The sequence below is a fragment of the Zootoca vivipara genome, chromosome 5 (genome assembly GCF_965207765.1).
Source record: "Zootoca vivipara chromosome 5, rZooViv2.hap1.1, whole genome shotgun sequence".
In the NCBI taxonomy this organism is placed as follows: Eukaryota; Metazoa; Chordata; class Lepidosauria; order Squamata; family Lacertidae; genus Zootoca; species Zootoca vivipara.
This window is the reverse complement of record NC_142588.1, coordinates 36532819-36545805: the sequence shown is the minus strand read 5'-3', so window position 1 is coordinate 36545805 and position 12987 is coordinate 36532819. Positions and strand designations below refer to the sequence as shown.

Below are 12987 nucleotides of genomic sequence, written 5' to 3'. Positions count from 1 at the left end.
ACTTCTGTATTTTGTTGTTTGAACAGATTAGCAAATCTAAGGGGGAACTGAAGAAATTCTTTTTTATAATTTGCTAATTTATATACCACCAAGGTGGCTTCTAAGTGCTTCATAAGCGTGAAAGCAATTACAGAAAATAAAAACACAATACTTAAAATACACAAGAAAGCATTTTCACTGAAACATGAAAATAAGCACTTGCAATTAAGTTGTACAGTGAAATAAGCCTATTAAAGCAGCATAGCTTTAAGGAGTTAGAAGAGTAATTAAAACAGGAGGTTCAGGTCAGGAGATCATGCAAAGGAATAGGTGTTTTTTCAAGAGCCAGCAGAATGCCAATACTGATGGGATGTCTCGTATTTTTACAGTTATTGAAAGAATCAAAATGCATTGTAGTTTTCCACCCAGTCATCAATCAGTATCACTTTCCTTTCTACCAAGTTTGTCTCCCAGCCACCTACCTTTCTTTTTCATGCCTTGCTGAACTGACTAGTAGAGCTGCCAAGATTTCAGGCCCCAAACCTGAGATGTAGGGATGACCTCAGGTGAAGTCACACTGGGCAGAACCTGGTAATGTCACGAAGCATGACACATTGCTTCTGTAACCCCTCATCTTGCATCAGGCATGCATGTGCTCTCATAACCCACTCCTCTTGAGCCCAGCTGTCATGGACTGGTTGGACGCAGAGGAATGGTGGGAGGAACCAGCTGGGGAACCACCAAGGGGAAAAGGCTCAGAGCCCAGAAGATTGGTGGCGGGACAATGATGAGTGGTCAGAGGGAGAGGACTGGGAAGAGAAGGTGTCGGAAACTGAGGAGGTAACAAGGTTTAGTGAGGTGGGAGAGTCTGTGGCAAAGAGAAGTCCAGAACCGGAACCAGAAGCTGAAGCAGGGGAGAAGGGGGGCCAAGAGGCAGAGACGAATCTGGCTGGTGAAGGGGCATGGGTGCCTCCCCCTCCTGCTGTGACAAGCTCCCCTCTCTGCTCTGCCTCCCAGAACCAGAAGAGGGCTGAAATAGGCGGAGCAGTGATAGGTCAGCCCTGGAGGTCTAGCAGCAAAGGTAGATTGGCATTTACTGCTACATCTTTGGGACATTTGTAGTATATTGGCTAGGATTTCAAACACCAATAATTGCAACAGTAGCATGTAAAATGGGAAGGGGAGGGGAATCTGCTGCGGCTGGTTTTTTACTAATCAGTTAGCAACCATAGTGTTCCTCTCTTGTAAAATACGAATATTAATTGACTTCCTTTGTGTGTGGATGATGCATATGTTTTCTCTCTTACTTTCAGTATGGGGAGCTGGGGGTGGAGGGGAAGCAAACAGAGAAGGTGGTCTCCACAGCATTCCCTCAAAAATTCAAATGTGCCACAGGCCCAAGAATGTTGGTGCCCCCTCCTTTTAGGCAAGTAGAATGATGGAAGATGGTGGCCAGACCCCCCCACCCCGTGTGAAAATTGTTCTTGACACTTATAAGAGGAAAGGAACTCAAAGAGCCATATAGAACAATTTGAGCAAGGCTGGCGGCGACATTTGATTAACAGCCAAGTAAATTCATTGTATTACAAGGGAGGAAGTTTGTGAGGGAGCGGTGTTTCTCTAACTACCCTATATCCATGGCTGAAGTGATGATGGCATCATCAAGTGTCAAGCATGAACCTACTGAAGTGGAACACGCTGAGGGGATCATCAAGCAGCTGATTCATGATGAGTCACAAGCCCAGAGAGTTGCTACTGTACAGTCGTACCTCGGTTTACGAACCGCTCGGGTTGCGAACAGTTCGGGTTACGAACTCCACAAAGCCGGAAGTGTTTTCGGTGTGCGCGTGTTTTGCGCATGCGCAGAAGCAGCGCACGCTCTTTGTGCAAAGCGCGAAAACTGCGCATGCGCAGAAGCAGCGCTCGGTTTGCGACCTTTTTGGGTTACGAACTGCGACCCGGAACGGATCGCGTTCGTAACCCGAGGTACTACTGTATTTGTAGAGAAATTGGTTAATCATAGAATTGTGGAGTTGGAAGGGACCACGAGGGCCATCTAGTCCAGCCCCCTACAATGCAGGAATCTTTTGCCCAATCTGGGCTCGAACCCATGAACCTGAGATTAAGAGTCTCATGCTCTACCAACTGAGCTGTAGAGGTCTCTGTCCACTGGATATATATATATATATATTTAAATATCATGATTGTCACATGTAGCTGTGTGGTGGCAGGTAGTCTGTCATAAACTTATAATGGAATTTTGTAACTTCTGCAGACTTGATGCATATGCCTCCTGGAAAGTAAGCCCATCAAGTTCAGTTGAGTTTACTCCCATGTAAGTGGATATAGGATTGCAGCTTTGTCTGCCAGGCTGTTTCCTTGAGTGGAAAAAAAGGTCAGCAGGGGAAACTTGTAGGCTGGCTTTAAAATGAAGCGGTTTGAAGATTTCAACCAAGCGAGTTCGCTTTCAACCAAGAAGTTGCAGATTAACATTTATGCAGATGGAAACATACTGATAACTTAAGTCCGATTATGAACTCCATGATACTGCTCCCCACACCTCACTTGTTATCATTTCCCCTTTTTCCATTGTGGAAAATGCTGCTGGCTTGGTTTGGTTAATATTTATAAAATTTGTGGAAGGGGTGGGGGGGGGGAGAGAATTCCATGTTGCTACCAAAATAAATATCCAAATACACCCACAACACCCACACCCATTACAAATAAGACTTAAACTACAAGTCAACATTCACTTAACTTGAGAGTAAAAGTAACTGAATTCAGTGGGATTTACTTCTGAGCAGACAAGCATAGGTCTGTACTGTAAATCAATAAAATGCTGATGATATTGTAATCACAAACCAAAAAGCAAAATTTTGCAACGGGTATAAATAAATAAAAACAGTCTCACATTATCCCACGGCTAAATGTCCTTTTCTCGTAGAACAGCAATTGGTGCTGTTGGATTCCAATTGGGAAACCCCAGATAAAAGCCCAGTTTCCCCTTCAGGACCAATCTCACAGCTGCCATGTTCATAGTGTCCAGGAGCATCTCAGATTAGGAATGAAACAAGGAAGATGAGAGACAAAATTCTGGTAGGTGGAGGGCACAGTCAAAGAACACTTTCTGTATGTAACATCTTAGGGTTGAGGGCAGTTGCTGGAATGTAAGTCCCATAATCTCTGATCATCAGCTGTGCTGGTAAAGGTTCATGGGAGGAGTCCTATCAATATCCAGAAGGCCACAGGCTCCTCATTCTTAGTCAAGAGGCTGCTGCCACTCACTGCTACGAAGGCTTGGTGGTGGACATGTAGCGAGGAAGCTGCTCTTGGGTGGTCAGAAGGTCGATCAAGATCTCTTGAAGGATCTCTGTGCAATTAGAAGTAGATGAACAAGGGTTTCTGACTCCTGATTGTTCAACAATAGCAAGTCCCAACATACTACTGGTGCTTAAAAGCACACAACTCCAGTGCTTAAAATCTTGTACTGTACCGGTTGCCCATATATTGCCAGGCCTAGTTCAGGGTTTTTGAATTAATTTACAAGGCCCCTAATAACTTGGGTCCAGAATGCCTTATCCCTTCTATTCCTGTCCAGTCATTGAGATATTTGAGGGAGTTTGCAGGTGAGTCAGATGCATGGGTCAGGTGCCTAGCTCCTACTCAACAGGAGTTGTTTGGTTCCATAATGTGGACCTGATTCTCTGGAACCCCCTAGAAAGGCTTCTCCTGTTGAACTTCAGGCGCTTTTTATGTCAATAGTCACATTAAGGAAGTCATTTTATGGTTAATTTTAAATTGATTTTACCCTTTGTTTGCTCTTCAGGTTTTGTGTTCACCTGTTTAAAAACTTCAGTAATTAAATGGTGTATAAATAGCCTGAAATAAACAAGGTAACATGACATTTTTTTCACTTACACAAGACTGCTGAAAGGCTGGGAGCAAACAGGCATGGACTTTTGTACGAAAAGGCTATGAGTTCAGTCCAGTTCTAGACACAAAAACGAACTCCTAGGCTTAGAGGCTGTTATTTAATTCTAACCTCACTTCTTTTGCACATGGCTTTGATTTGTAGATCTTGGGGTTCCAGTAAACAAACAAACAAACAAACAAGCCACAAAGTTGATCTTTGCAAGCCTGAAATCTGCTCACGTTGAAAAGCCATACCAATAAGCCCACCTAAGGGAGAATTACTCAAAGTACAAAATCCTGCAGGGATCAGGTTTGTTTTAAGATGTAATAACTTAACTTTAGCTAAAATTCCACAAAAGTTTGCCTAATTAAGAATTTGGCCTTCCCTGATTTATTTAGCATGGCAGAATGTGGACCAAACTCAGGGCAGAGCTTTGAAAGAGAAATGTCTGGTTTAGAAAAAGAAAAAAGTTGTGGAAATATGTTTGCATTTTGTTTTAGGGTAAAGCCAGATGTGTTAGTACAGCAGAAGAAGCTGCAGGTTCTTCACCTTGCGATGGGTGTCCAATTCATAATATAAATATCAGGTGTACACACTAGCATATAAAACACCGACTCAACCAAAACGTTGCAAAGTGTTCTCCTTTATGGGAGAATGAGGACACACAGTTGGTGACTCCTTATGAGTTCCTGTTGAGATCCACTTAATAGAAGAGGTGGGTACATATTCAGTATTGTACTACAGAGCTTACGTTCCAGTCAGGCTACTACTTTGATTTGGAGTGCTTTTAATTGGGTGGGGGGAAGGACGACTGGTGGCCTATGGGCTGGATGCCACCACACACACCCCATCCAGCAGTCAGCACCATCTCCTTACCCTGCCTCCCCAAAATAATTAGGGGCTTGAAAACAGCTCCCCCCACAAAAAGTCTGAATGTGGTGTGGGGACTATTTTCAAAGGAAGTTGCAGCTGGGGAAAGGATCCTCCGTGTGGTGCCATTAATGATGCCAACAGGTGGCTGTTTTCAAGTCTAATTGTGGCTCAGGGGCATTTGGAGGGCAGGAGGGCTTGCAGCTGGGGTCGGGATGAACCGCTCTCTGCATAGTCTGACCCTCCTGCTAAATCTGCCTCTCCCCAGTGTGAGCCAGTGTGGTGGTGTGCTTCTCCACGTGCAGCTGCAGGGTGACCTTATGCTAGTCACACTTCTCTGAAGTCTCTCAGCCCCACTCACTTCACAGAGTGTTTGTTGTGGGGGAGGAAGGGAAAGGAGAATGTTAGCTGCTTTGAGACTCCTTCGGGTAGTGATAAAGCGGGATATCAAATCCAAACTCTTCTTCTTCCCTATGCCATGATTTGGCTTCAGAACAGCAACATTTTTTGTGCCAAGGAAGGTTATTTTTCAAGATGAAGTGCTGTTCACAGAGAGTTCTTCGTGGAAAGCACAGCTGGGGAGGAAAGCCTTAACCCCTTCCTCCCCCGCTGCAATCTCCACGAAGAGTCCTCTCACCCCCTGCTTCACAAATAGGTTTTGGGGGGAAGCCAAAGGCTTGAGGGAGATTCATGCACGGTCTATATGGTTTTATGCACATGTTGCAAGTGTCCCTGCCGGCTTGTGGCCACTGAAGGGTTAGGCAAGAGAAAATGCTGCTCTGGGGCTGAAAAAGCTTTCCATCCCTGAAGGCTGAAGTCCACAGTTAGCTGAGCAGGAAACATCTCATCTATTCTCAGTGCAGTGTGTGTGTGTGTGTGTGTGTGTGTGTGAGTGAGAGAGAGAGAGACCCAATTATTTATTTTCCTGATGGGATTCATGGGCCCTCAGTTCATCTAACCTGTAAAACAGCCTTTAGCAAAAGAGCTTCACAAAATGTGTTAAGTTAGTGTTTTAAATCTGAAAGATCTTTTGTCCCGCCTAAACTGAGAGCTGTTTACAGTGTTTTAATATACACTCTTTCTGTGCTGTTTGAGTGTGTGACCTTGTGTGCTTCTGAGTTGGTTAGTAAGTTTTGTTTTAGTTTTAGTCTTCGACAGTCACTCCCTCAGAGATCCCTCTTCAGTTCAGGTGGAAAGGCTCGAGCAGAGTATGACTGTTGAATGGCAGGCAGGGTGTGGAGGGGAAGGACAGATGAACTCAAGTTTTATCATACTTGGGAAGGCAGCCAAGCCCTGTGTGTGACATCATGGAAACTTGTGGTATCCTGTGTGTGTAGAGCAACAAGAAAAAAGTACATGGCCCACAGAGCCTTCTTTTCTCAGAAGAATTTAAGCTTCTGCAGAAGCAAATGGCACGACGCAGCAGGCTGGATTTAAGAACAGAGTGGTTGGTGGGCTAATAAGCTATTTCCCAGGAGATAGCTCTGGAATGACAGTCATACCTCGGTTTAAGTACGCTTCGGTTTGAGTACTTTCAGTTTAAGTACTCCGCGGACCCGCCTGGAACAGATTAATCCACTTTCCATTACTTTCAATGGGAAAGTTCGCTTCAGGTTAAGTACGCTTCAGGTTAAGTACAGACTTCCGGAACCAATTGTGTACTTAAACCGAGGTACCACTGTATTTTTTTATTTTTTTAAATGTGCCTATGCCTGAGCTTTCTGTTGAAAGAGAAACTTAGGAAACAGAAATCTCTGAAAATTAATTTCCACCCTTTCCCTTTCGCTAGGGGGAATCGTGAGGAGTCAGATGAACTATGCTGAGTAATTTTGCAACAGGGTGAGTCTACCTGCGTATAGCAGGGATGGGTCACTAGAGCTGGCTCATAGGCCAGACCTGGGTTTTCCTGCCCTTGGTTGGCCATTTCGACAGGGCCTGTCCATTAGGCAGTCACCTGGCATTCCTATGGTCCCAGAAGACCCATTTTTCCTTTGTAGTACAAGAAGCCCAGTCAAGCCCAATCAGCTGATTGGTGCTGGCTTTTGTCTCTTTCCAAAGCTGAAAGGCACTGACTTCAAGCTCCACTTTCTGCTGCACTTGGCTCTGCTACCCTGTGCTCCATGGGGAACTCAGCTGATTGGTGACAACAGCAATCCTCCTGGCGACACACTGTTGTCCAGGTTTTCTGTATGTGGATGCCCATTCTCCGCCAAAGCACAGAAAAGGAAGGATTTCCCCGGCTTTTTGAAGTCCATGGTGCATCTGGTCTTGTGAGCCGTAGTGAGGCCCCTACTCTCTGCCCAGCCATACACACAGTCAAAGAAAACTATGCTGGGGACATGAATGCAGACGAAATGCCCTAGTGGAGCATGCTCATCTGTGCTTCCCTGGCAGGACAGTGCTCTAAAGCCCCTTTACCTGTTAAGCGCATGAAGGGGTCTCCTCAAGGACAAGGGACAGCAGGGACCTGCTATGGGCACTCCCATGGCTTCTGTGGATTTCCTCCTGAGAGCCACACATTCAAAGTGGATGCCTGCAGAGGGGAAACCTAACCGTGGTAGTTTTTATTAAACCAAAGATAGGGGATTTACTTACTCATTTTACCCTTGGCTGATCATTTAGAAGGGTTTGGAATGTGCCCAGCCCATCTCTGGAGAATGGTCCCGTACCAACAACTGTGGAGAATGCTTTTTGTGTAAATGAGCAGTGAAGGGAGAGCAGATTATGATGTATTAGAGATAAAACACTGTGCTATGCACATCGCAGCACGAGCCACATTTAGTTTGTGATTTAATTCACCCTTGATCCAGATTCCTCTACTGTTAGCGGGCTGGGTTACATGATGTTCTGTGTGGAGCCTTCATCCTTGCCTCTTTTGCACACGCACACACCGTCTCTTGTGGGAAGAGAGAATCCTTAGTTCAAATTCCCCTCCCTCGCTTCAGTTGATCAACTTCACCTAGGTGAAAGAGGGAATTTCCACACATCGAATATCTGTTCTTATCCCCTTTTCTCCTTCTCCCATTGCTGTTCAAAGCAGAAGAGAGTCCACCCCCTCAACACCCCCTCATAGAAAGTAGTGAACGAGTACAGTAAGTAGTTGCTTAGATATTAATACTGGAAAACAAACAGGAACTGTAAGTCTCTGCCCATATTTGTGTGCACACAAATATATCCCTCTTCTTTCAGTAAGTATTATAACAATGCAGGTCTGCCCTGTATGGGTGCCAAGGTCTGCCACTTGGAATATGGGCTATTGTTTGTTTGACCTGATCTTCTGGCCCTTTGTTGACACTGAGTTTTCCTGAAGGTTTCTGCCATTCATTTATTGTTCGTATTGCCGGTGGACTGATCCAATTGGCTAGCAATACGCTTCTTTCTGCTCTCATACCTGCTGATTCTTGATGCAGTACCGTTTTTGTGGTACTGGCCATTTTTGTGGCCTTGCGTTGTCACGTACAAAGCTGTTGGTGGCCTTCAGTTTAGTCTTTAAGACTGTGCATATATTTCATTTCGGAGGGCAGGGCAGGTGGATTGGTACACCTGGCTTGATTTGGTTGTGGGTGGAAAGGTGAGATTTTCCCAATAGTGGCTGGTGCATCTGAGAAGACCTCTCCTCCTTCCAGATGGGAGGAGTTGCGGGCGGGAGCCGTTTCCCGCACTTGCATGGGGGCGTGTTCAGCCCCCTGCATCACCCCCACCTCGCCGCCGCATTAAGCCACTCAGCCAGCCAATAGGGCTCGCTGGAGGGCGGAGTCTGGCTGCATTTAAGCAGCCGCAGCGGCGGGATTTTTAAAAGAAAGGATTCCCATTTTTCCATTTTGCTTATTTAGATGCAAATGCATGAAAAAGGTGGTTTTGTGAAAGCTTACTGAAGCTACAGCTCTCCTGAAGATGACAGAAGCAAAGAGCAGTTTATGCATTCTGCCTGGTATTCATTCCCCTCCCAGCATTCCCCTCTTTGCCCCCTTCTTAGTTTGCGGCCGTTGTCATGATGTAAAAGGATGCTGGCTTCCTGCCAACTAATAGCTGGAATAACAATTGTGCTGTAAAGAATTATTACCTCTAGTTTCTGCAGGTGTAAAGCATGCTTTATCTGATCATTATTATTTTTTCCAACATTGGAAAAAGAATTGTTTGCACTTTCTTGGCAACACTGTACTGATTGTATTATGCCTCGGGGCATACGAGGCACAGGAATAGGGATCCCCTTTGTGACTTCAAGGGGTCGGTAATCAAGAACACACAGAGAAAGTAGAATAAGGTTATGTGACGAGGAAGAGCAAACAGAGAATTGTCTGAACAAGTAGGTGGCATTTACTGTTGGTGGCGTGGCAGCAGCAGATTACCGAGAATCACCTAATTCAAATATGAGTAGACTCATGTGCTCTTGTTTGTACTCCTTACATCCTGAAAGCTGAGAGGGCTGTTCTGGAGAAGAATGTCATTTTATTCGCACATGTGATTAGTACTGTTGCCTTCCACTTTATGTTTCAAATCCTCTTCTAGGGTTTGGAGAGTAATGAGTATGCAATTCACTGAATGCAGCCTCCCAGACTGTCTGGAGCTTCCTCTAGGCTACAACCATCATTGGCCGTCCTTTGCACCCCAAATGTTTTTGCCTAGTTGGAGTACGTCCTTCAATTCTAGCAATGCCTCTCACTTGCCTGGATGAAGGATGCAGAGCTATGTGTGCAGAAGAAACTAGTCTCCTGTACATTTATGTCACAGACTGGTTGGACGCAGAAGAATGGTGCAGGGAACCAGCTGGGGAACCCCTAAGGGAAGAAGGCTCTGAGCCAGGGGAGGGAGGTAGCAAGGCTGGGAGAGCTTGTGACAGAAGTCCAGAACCAGAAGCTGAAGCAGGAGAGGAAGAGACCAAGAGGCAGAGATGAGTCTGGTTGTTGAAGGGGCACAGGAGTCTCCCCTTCCTGCTGCAATAAGCTCCCCTCCCCCCTGGTCTCCCAGAACCAGTAGGGGCATGAAGAGGGCGGAGAAGAAGCTGGCTGCACTCAGCTGCAGTCTCAGATAGCTGGCTCGTTCCTGTTTACAGTAAAATTTACATTGCTACTTGGTCCACTTTTTCTTCTGGCATTGCCCACAGGGACATGTGGCCTCTGGAAGTCTGCCCAGCTGGAAAGTAGCCTCTGGCCAAGTTGCACCCTGGGTGTATTGTCTTTTTAACTCTGTATAGTCCAATTTGCACTTCCTTTCCTTAACTCAGATCCATGGTGGTTGTGCTGAGTTTCGCTGGCAGTTGTGATGCATTATGTATGGCCGTGTGCCATACATGTGCCATAAAACCTTTTAACTATTACTCCTTCCAGTGTAAAGTCACAGTAATGGACTTGCTAGCCTTTTAAACCTGAAGAGGATTAATATCCTTTACCAAAAAACCCCACAAACAACAGCTTTTGCTTTCCCACTTAAACATAAGTGGGCCAGTCGCTCAATGGCAGAGTACTTGTGTTGTATTAAAGAGACACCTGGATCTGTTCTGGGAATCTGCAGTTTAAAGGATCAGGTGGGATGAGATGCAAATTGCCTCTTCCTCAGGCTCTGAATAGTCACTGCTGTCAGAAGAGACAGTACTTAAGTCAGTGGGCAGATAAGCTTACCAGGTAGAGAGCAGCTTTGTATATTCCTCCATCCACAAACCTGACCTTTAGAGTAATTCATTAATACAAACAGTAGCCAGTTTCACTAAACTCACTTAAATGCCAGGTAACTAAAGTATAATATAATAAGCAAGTGTAGGAAAATGTTTGCTGTGTAAACGAATTGAGGTTTGTTTGAAATCAAGCAGGAGATGCATTTTATGAAATAAATAGCAAAAAATCTCTCAAATGATACACATAATTAAAATACAAGTGTTTGCTGAAACAAACTTTTGTGACCTCCTAGCATTTCGTTTTAAGCCTTGTTTTTCTTGCCCTAGAAAAGCTTTCCCCTAGAAGTATATCAAAGTTTGCTTTTGTGTTTTAGACAAAGGGTACAGAACTGGCAATAGTTTTAAGTAGCTCCATGAAACATCTAATGAAAGCACCATAACATGATGGTTCAAACTGAGCAAAGCACAGCCACTATAATGGCAACTTAATAATGTAATGCAACCTAGAAAACACGAGCAGGCAGGGAGCAACCCAGGTACTTTGGGTTGCCAGACTTAATAGTGGACAGGACTTCTGTGCCTTTAATAGCCCTGCTCTCTTTTGAGTCTGGAAACCTTAAAGAGCAACCAGCAGACCCTTTGTTTAATTTCCAAGCAAAGGGTCTGCTGGTTTCTCTTTAAGGTTTCCAGACTCAAAGGAGAGCAGGGCAACTAAAGGCACAGAAGTCCTGTCCACTATTGAGTCTGGCAACCCTACAGGTACTACAAGGTCTTCCTTAATATATTGGTGTTGCACAGAAAAGCTCCCTCTGCATCTTAAGCTGCTGTTTCAAGACACCTGGGCTACATTTTATGTTGAAGGAGCTTTGCTTCATACTTGCGTATACTATGAACCTCGGGTGGATGCTTGGTTTCATAGCTGCCAAGTTTTCCCTTTTCTCGCGAGGAAGCCTATTCAGCATAAGGGAAAATCCCTTAAAAAAAGGGATAACTTGGCAGCTATGCTTGGTTTTGATGCATAAGGCTGGGGCAGAATAAAAAGGTATGGTAAACCCATAACTTTTTGTGGCAAGTCTTGTGAGGTTTTTTGTTTTGTTTTTCGAGGGAGGCTACCGGGTAGGAACTAAACAACCAGGGGGAGGTCTCCACTTCTGAGAAACTCAGAACTCACTTTTGAGCTGGCTAAGCTGAAGTCTTATAAATATAGTAACTTTAGGATCCAGTTCTGAGGACCACATGTTATAATCATGTAATTGGCTAATAACCTTTCTTAAAAAGTCTTCCTAAATACATACATGCCAGTACCATTATGAATGCTCCCTAGCAACCCCAAGTTATGCTTCTAACAATTTAGGGCCAAAGAAACAACCTCTGTGCTTAGCAGTTTCCCGTGAAGGGGCTGGGTACCCACAAATTGTGGCAACGGGTGCTGACGTCATTCATGCATGCTTCCAGATATGTTGCCAAGCCAGCAGACCTGGTGCTTAGAGTTGCCATATTTTTGAATGCCAGGTGCTGGAGACAAACACGACTGACCTACTGCCTTCAAGGACTGCATTGGGGCTTGCTAGAGGCATCTCACTAGCAACTGTGGGAAATGGGTTGCTGGGCTAAACAGACCTTGGTTCTGGGCTATTCTTGGTATGGGTTTCATCCACTGCTGCCCTTCCACTCGAGCAACAGATTTCTGTTTGCACAATGGAGCTTCTGCATCCTCTTCTCTCCCCCGCACCCTCAAATTGGAATAGATTTGAGAAGCAGGGAGAGGAAAGGAAAGGGACGTTCTGTTGCGAGAAGATGGACCACTTGTGCAGTGTTGGATACAGTACAGTCCCAAGTTTCTTGCATTCCGATCTACAGGAGATAAAGTGAATCTTGCTTTCAGGTGTGAGTTATATATGGTGGAAGGAACCTAAATGAGTCATCTTTCCAATCATCCCCATGATCCCCCCCCCAAATCGCAAATTGTCTTCCCTGCTCCTCAGAATTCCCCAAGCATGTGTGGGTGGGCGTTAGTTGAATTAACTATTGCTACCTTTCTCTTCTTATTGAATTCCAACGGCCTTGGTTTGTTGTTGTTTTTCCCCAAGGCAGAAAGGTTGCGCCTGAATATTGAATAAAATTATTTGCCTAGAGACTTTCAAGCTCAATGCAAAGCACCTTCAGTTGGTTTAAAAAGAAAAAGAGGTTGGCTTGGCTGCGATAAACAGTAAAACATCTTTGCATTTCTGTGTTTGTCTCTGGCTTAATTGTGTCTTGCTCTTGCCATTGACCTGATGTGATTGATATTGGTTGTTCATTTTAATGTGCTGCCCAGCCCCTCATCGCACAGGTAAACAGTAAGTAGATGGCTCTTGACCTGCTGCTGACTGTTTGGGGTCAGATTCAAATACTTCATCAATGATATTCCTGCCAAGTGGCATGCTTTCTGTTACACTTACACACACACACACACACACACACACACACAGAGAGAGAGAGAGAGAGAGAGAGAGAGAGAGAGAGAGAGAGAGAGAGAGACCTATCTTATTGATTAACTCATTAGTGGCTGGCATGCACTTTGCTTTAATGAGTTTATTTCAAAGTGATGGATAGGGCTACCTCTTCTACTTTT

General features: G+C 44.9%; 1 protein-coding gene across 5 annotated transcripts in view; it reads left to right on the top strand.

The window, feature by feature from the left end:
- The window catches only part of INPP5A (inositol polyphosphate-5-phosphatase A), a 235040-nt gene that overhangs the window by 50205 nt on the left and 171848 nt on the right, over nucleotides 1–12987 (top strand). Inside the window, exon 1 of one of the 5 annotated variants that reach the window (XM_088670396.1) lies at nucleotides 6552–6601. The exons of the other annotated variants lie outside the window; for them this stretch is intronic. The gene's annotated coding sequence lies outside the window, so the exon portion shown is untranslated. Of the gene's footprint in view, nucleotides 1–6551; nucleotides 6602–12987 lie in introns of those variants that run through there. 5 annotated transcript variants of the gene reach the window in all.